The sequence below is a fragment of the Oncorhynchus nerka genome, linkage group LG11 (assembly GCF_034236695.1).
Source record: "Oncorhynchus nerka isolate Pitt River linkage group LG11, Oner_Uvic_2.0, whole genome shotgun sequence".
Taxonomy (NCBI): Eukaryota; Metazoa; Chordata; class Actinopteri; order Salmoniformes; family Salmonidae; genus Oncorhynchus; species Oncorhynchus nerka.
Window position 1 is genome coordinate 33,639,583 of NC_088406.1, and position 7,363 is coordinate 33,646,945.

General features: G+C 41.3%; 1 protein-coding gene across 4 annotated transcripts in view; it reads left to right on the forward strand.

The window, feature by feature from the left end:
• Window positions 1-6,581, forward strand: part of LOC115136735 (hypermethylated in cancer 1 protein-like) — an 18,912-nt gene extending 12,331 nt beyond the window's left edge. For all 4 annotated transcript variants that reach the window (XM_029672470.2, XM_029672472.2, XM_029672473.2 and 1 more), the window contains exon 2: window positions 1-6,581. This exon is cut by the window's left edge. The gene's annotated coding sequence lies outside the window, so the exon portion shown is untranslated.
• Window positions 6,582-7,363: the final 782 nt, after the last annotated feature.

The following is a 7,363-nucleotide window of genomic DNA, read 5'->3' on the forward strand; positions in this document are numbered from 1 at the left end:
TGTACTATTACTGTTGTAAATGTATATCAAATGGAAAAAAGCACATATGGACATGATTCAGGGCTCCTGTCCAGAACTGAAAGGAACGCTGCACAAAAGAAAAAGCCAAACCTTTGGGATTTGCAAGTGATTGGAACACTTCATTTAGTTTTTGGGGTACTGGATGTCCTCTGTATCTTCCTATTCAGTTGTACCCCATGCTCCAGATGTTCTAGTCATGAGGGAGTGAATAACGGAAGACAGCATTCGCTCCGCCATTTAAGTCAAGTGATCTATGCTTTGTTTTTCCACCGTTTTTACGTACTTCATGATGTTGTGTACAGAGAGACTCATATTAAATAATAGTAGCTTACTGACTCTTACACCCAGTGCCATAACCCTTTAAACCCATAACCTCTCTTTTGACTTGCATCCCAGTGCCTTCAAATTGTTATTGAAAAGTAGCGAGGAGCACAACCCTGTGATCTCACAACTGGGACGCATCATGGTGCATACCCAACTGATGACACGCCAATCCTTCTCCATGGCTTCAACATCCAGTGGTGTGGAGTGTAGACTAAGCATGGGTGTTGCCTGTGACATTGTGTAATATTTACAATGGTGGGTGCAGCTGTACAACTCACCAGAGGAGAGCACAGAGAGGCCACCCAAGTCAGTGCCGAGAGGCTAGAGTCAATTACCACCAATCAGTCACTATCAATAGCAGCAATTCCCTCTAACACAGATGAAGAATCAGGACTGACAATTGTCCCATACTGCAGATAAATAACCACTTTAAAACCATTTGACCACCCCCATGTAGTCTCAACTCTGTCTGAGAGACAGAGGGCCGTGCTGTCATTGACAGGCCAAAGTGACTGCTCCGCTGCTGCCTTAATACACATACGTTCACACACACACACACAGGGACTGGGAGCTGCTAATGTGACGACGTTGTGAACATGAGAGCTGGGCGCTAGCTGCCTCTGACAGTGCTCTGCTTGTGGTGCGGCGGCAGGCCGGGCCGTCGGTGTGGGTGAACAGCACAGCCCAGCTGCTGGCCTCCCAGTCTTCCAATAATCCCTGTGAAATCTCACATTCTCCCTGACAATTCACACTGTCTGTCAGCCTGACGGCCCATTTCATGCCTGCCATCCAGCCCCTCTGATCCACACCATGACAAGACATCCGAGCACTGCCGAGCCGAGTCCTACCATCTGCCCTTCCATGCTTCCCTGCCTCTCTGCTAGCAGACTATCATACATGGCACAATACAGTACAGTAGCAGGTCTCAATATCAACCACCCAGTTCCTTTAGAAAACAATGAGCACTTATGGTTTTGGGGTTGAAGGCACTTATTGTTTTGCAATTTAAAAAATATATATATTCCAAGGAGCATGCTGGCTTTTTCTTTTTCTACGTTGTCGGACCTTGTGTCAGATTGGAGTTTGTTGACCACTATAGTGCCAATGCCAACCTCAGTAGGTTAATGTGAAGACTAAAGCCATGAATGCACTGTGATAGACTTAGTGAATCTTAAAACCTTAGCTTGGAGACTGAGACAGTAAGCCCTTGTATTGTGGGATTGTATTAATGTACAACATTAATTGAATGGCTTTATTCTGTAGCAAAATGAGCATATCAAGGTGTGTTTTTCTGTCCCATATTTTCTTTCTCTTTCTTTAGATTTTGAACCAAAGCAAAGTGAAACTGGTGCTTACCTCAGGACTGAACCCAGCATGGGGACGCAACACTTTAGCTACACAGCAATCAACCAACCAAACACACACGTACACACTTAGATACAAGCCGATACAGACATCTACACACATTTTTATTTTTATTTTGAGGGGACAATAGTCCTGTGCTAAACTTGTGGTTATTTCATGGTTATGAGATGTCTTACAATTTTGTTGATAACATGTGATATTAACATTTTCTGCTTTTATCTTCATATTTTGTGTAAATGTTCCTTTTTTACTGCCCTCAAAGAGGCTTTGTGTGGTTCAGACCAATGACATAATCTTCATAAGGAAAAGTCAAGCTGGTGATCTTCTTTAATTCAACAGAATATACAAATGTACATGTTGATAGGGCTTGTAAGACAAGACGTAAGGCAATACCTCTGGTTCCAAAGAAACATATAAACACTCTATGTGAGTTAGGTCTTTTATTTTTCACCCAAAGCCGCAATGTTTAGTGACGTGTTTGGTTGCACACCAGGAGTGATGTATTTCTCAGTGTTTCCCTAAACAGATAAACAGTGGCTGGGCTCTGAGCGGGTGAAAGCTATAGCCTGAAGATGTTTGACCCATTTCTCTGGACGGGGTTTGTGAGCTGATGATGATGATACTCAGACTAAGGCTGTGTGTGTATTCATACCACAAACACACTTTAAGCTAGCTTGTTTCCAGCCTACGTGGAACACAAAAAATCCACACTTGTCTCCAAAGTTAATTTAGAAAATAGTCTCCAGCTGTTTTGTAATAACAAAATAAACTAGTTTAAATGACAGGGGCAGTGGACAATTTCAATCTTCTATTTATCATGGCAGTATGAGGTTGGACCACAGACATGTGAAGTCCCATAGACAAGAGGTAACAGCCCATTTGAAGTGGATGTCAATGGTGGGAATATACATCTCGCCTGCTCATTCTCTCTCTCATTCATTAGTTCAATCTCACTGAAAGTCTATCTCCCACTTTCCTTTTTGTGCACCGTTAAAACAAGAAAGAATGTGTTTCCACTGACACACCGAATCTGTACGGGAAGAGAAAGCAGGATAATGTTCAGCGTTACTGTTCTGAAATGACCCTTTATATAAAGGGAAAGGGGGAGACCTAGTCAGTTGTACAACTGAATGCCTTCAACTGAAATGTGTCTTCCGCATTTAACCCTCTGAATCAGAGAGGTACGGGGCGTTGCCTTAATCAACATCCACGTCTTCGGCGCCCGGTAAAGATGGGTTAACTGCCTTGCTCAGGGCCAGGGGGGCCGTGTGTGTGTGTGCGTGCGAGCGAGTTTAAAGGGAGAAGTGTTGGGTTGTCTGTTTGTGTCCACATGTTATTTGAGTATATGAATGGCTGTTAATGTATGCTCTGGGAATAGTTCTGGTGTGGAGGAGCAGAAAGTGAACTCTTGGCTGGGCTTTAGCGTTGAGCAGGATGTGCAGTGTGTTTCTGCTCGCGGACCGATAGAGACACAGATGGAGATAGGGAGGGAGAGGAGTATGGAGAGCTCAGCAGGGTGGACATGAGCCCATTGTTTAAATATGAAAGACTGATCTTACTTCTAAACCTCTCCATTCAGAAAACGTTAAGAGCCTCCCTATCTTCTTTTTCTCCTCTTCCTTCCTTCCTTTTTTTTTCTTTTTTTAAAGGGGAGGAAACCCCTGTCCACTCTTATATTGTACAGTGCTGTTCTTACTGTGCTCTACTTTCAGAAAGGTCCAATGCAGACGTTTTTATTTAAATATTACAATTTTGGGGTAACAATGAAGTACCTAACTGTGATTGTTTTCAATCAAAATGGTAGAAAAAAAAGTTTCTTAGCAAAGAGCAATTTCTCAAACAAGTCTGTCTGGGAGTGGTCTGAGTGGGGAGGGGAAAACTGAAAACTAGCTGTTATTGGCAGAGAGGTTTGGAACTCTCTTTCTTATTGGTCTGTTAACTAATTTAGGCTGGCCAAAACTCCACCCCATACAGCTCTTACACCAAAAGGACATTCTCATAATTTTCACAATTTCACAGTATTATTCCAACCGGATAGTGTGAGAATATATATATATAAAACACAGGAAAATCACGATTTTGACTGCACTGATCTTTTAACAACCACTTTCATAAGCTTTGTGGTGTACTTTTAGCACAACCAGTTCAGAAGAGGGCTCTCTATGACATAACTGGTTAGGAAAAAGAAGAGCAGCCTCCCTCCATATCACCACTATTACAGTTGACATTTACTAAACAATGTGTGCCAAGAGAACGTTAGCATTTTGTTGACCGTGACTAGGGCTCAATACAAGACAGGAGAAAAATAAAGCTCTGTCAGTTTTAATGCAGAGACAATCTTTTCATAATTATTTTATTGGGATATTCTGTGCCTCATTCTTGCCTTGCAGACTGACTTTGCCTTATTAGAAAAACAAGCAATGTTGATACTAGCATTCATTGCAGACTTGTTGTAACTTTTCTGGTCAATGTTCATATTGAGGTTTTCATTTTTTTACTCGTGTGATTTTTTGGGGGGAATCTTATGAACTCATGGAACATGTATAGGTATTTGAACCCTAAGCCTGATCCATATGTCAACTATTATGAAATAACCCTGCAGTACATTAGATTATGTAAATGACTCTGATGTCTGGTGTGCGTGTGCATCTGCTGAGTGACCACAATGCACCTGTCCATCTGTGTTATTTCTCTGCTGTTCCTACAGTGGACCTGTTTGAATTAGGAGGGAGAGAATTGACACTTTCAACGGTCTTTATTACAAGCAGCTGCTTTCCTCCATTTATTCCCCCAAACTGCACTTTTCTGGAGAAATCATTGAATTATGATTTGTATTACCCTCGCGACCCCCTCGCGACCCCCCTCAATTGCCTTTCCTCTCCCACGTTGCTTCCTCCTTTTCCTCCTTTTTCTTCCTCCGTCTCTCCCCGATCCAACCACTGGCCTCCCACTTATCCTTCCCTCGTTACTTCAAAGCACTGCTTTCCCTTCACCTCTCTGTCTGTCTCCCGCTCTCTTCTTGACACTCAGCACGAACCACTAGCCCACGCCGCCAGCCCTCCTCCTCTCTACTCCTCCTTCCCTATTCCTCCTCTCCTCCCATGATCAAGTCATTTCCAGCTGTTTTTCCAGCTGAAGAAGACAGTTGTCTAAATGTTTACGCAAACAACTACTTTCTTTTTCTTAACACCCTGATCAAGTTCCAAAATGAACTTCAAGGCATGTGTTACAATACTGAGGATGACAGGCCAAATACAACATTTGATGACGTTATTATGTACTTGCTTTCAAGTCAGGAAGTGTATTACAAAGGCAGATAAAATAGCATTATTATTGAGGAAATGCAGGATACTATGAGAAGGAAATGTTCAGGGGGAAATATGCTAAGAAAGATGCCAGTAAAGTAAACATGAGTGGATGAAATTGCACAATTAAACCGGACCACAGCTCCACCAGCCAAGTCATCTGCTGAGATGGAGAGGGAGAGAAAGAAAGAGAGAGAAAGAAAGAAAGAGAAAGAAAGAAATAATGAGAGAGTTAAAGGACCAGTCATAGCTTAAGTAAACAACATAGAAAAAACTGAGTGTCGGTGAGCTGCTGTATCGTAAGGTTTTCATGTTGGCGTCTCAGTCTGGGTGCCCTCAGCATTGGTTTCTTCTTACCAGGCCTTCAAATCATCAATCAGTCTCCCCATGATAGAGACAGACAGTCTTTGTTGAAGCAGAGGAGAGTGGTGTGGCTAGTGGCTGCCCCATGTCTTCTTCAGTATGTTTTGCTTGGAGCGTTCTGTCTCCACCAGGCAGTGAAATTGTCAGACCGCAGACCTGATCAACAGACAAGACAGATTTAAGTGGACACCATTAAATCTAGAATATCATATTGCCGTTTCTCAAGGCTTGACTCTAATGATATTATTCATTTACGGTACTTCTCCTAAAGTACCCCGTTTCGGATCTAACCCGGGGTCTAATAGTCATGTATGAGTACACATGTACACACACACATACACACACACACACACACACACACACACTTGGATGGCAGACTGCCCTGTCACTGTTCAGGACTGGCTGTTCCAGATTAGGTCAGATTTAATTAGGCTTCCCTGCTCCTTTTGGAGTGTCAGTTCTTGTAGAAAAAGTCATTACTAAAGAAAAGGCAATGTTACTGATGGCCTGAACTGAACACACACTGAGACGCCTGCCAGAATGTCACAGAGGGTACACACAGACTCCCCATTTATATCACGCATGCACACACACACACAACCAATTTGATCCCATATAGAAATGTGGATTTACTGAGGTGATTGAGGTGGAAATAGAATTTGAATTTGTGGTTACAGAGAAGGTTCAACAGGCATGTAGACAGAATAGGGAAAGGGAAAGACAGAGGCACTAAACTTAACAGTAAAACTTCACCAATTTACATCAGATATTATTCTGTTTTTTCCAGGAAGCTAATGGAATTTAATTTACTAAACAAGCACACCAGTATTTTTTATTTGATTCATTTAAAATATTTCAGTTTTTTCAAGCACTTTCTTGAAAATAAAAACCAAGGGTTTGAATACAAAGCAATGAACAAAAAACCAAACAGTATTTTTCTGTTACATTTTCAATATTGTTTTTATTTTGCATTAGTGAAATGAATGTATTTATTGCATGTCTAAATGTTTTATAGGTAATTGTTTTGTGTGTAAATTTCGTGGGATATTATCATTATTTTCTTTAATTCCAATGTCTAAATAAATAATTTTTGATAAGGCTTTTATTTGTTTTAAGCCATTGTGAAAATGTTATGTTTTTGTTTGTTTCTATACTCAAAATCAACTTGGCAATAAAAATGAATTGCGTAATGGTTTCACAAAGCGTCTGTCTTGTCACTTTATTTTTCTTGTCACTTTTAAGGAATGAATCCATCCACATCAATAAGATTGTCTTTCAGCACCAGACTCAATTCAATCCATAGTAAAGAATATCTGAATTGTAGAGCAGTTCACATTTAAAGGTCATTTCCAATTGCGCCGACATATGCAGCGTTTACTGCGAATGCAGTCTCCGTAACCACGGAAATGTTGCCTTTAATCGTCAGTCTCTTCAGAGCTACAGAATTGAATAGAGCCCCTAGTGTTGTGTTGAAGAGTTTCACCACATTTTGCCAGACAGTGGCAGCTCACACAACGCAGTCTGTGATTCGGCTCAAATACCTGAGATGAGTGAGATAGCTATTTTACCTTCCAAAAGACAAATAAAGAAAAGTACAGCTTTTATCACCTGCGATGGAAATATTTCATTGAGATTTCACTGAATGTCAATGATCATTACCATATCTTTTCTAATGCATTCTGAAATAAAGACCCATGGAACAGAGACAAGAACCTCATGTGGAAGAAAGAATTTCAGCAGAATCCCATGCATCGTATTAGGTCCACATGCAACACTGAACAGATCAATTACCCTGTCAGCAAGAGCAAGAGCAGCCAGAGACACACACCATGTGTGCACGTTTCCTGATACACTATTCAACAGCATGTGAAATCATTGTATAATTTACATACATATCTGGATATGGATCCATAGCCAGCCCCTTGCTGCGACTTGCTTCGTGACACGTAAAGAAATGTAAAAGAGAGAACGCTGTACCTGAAATC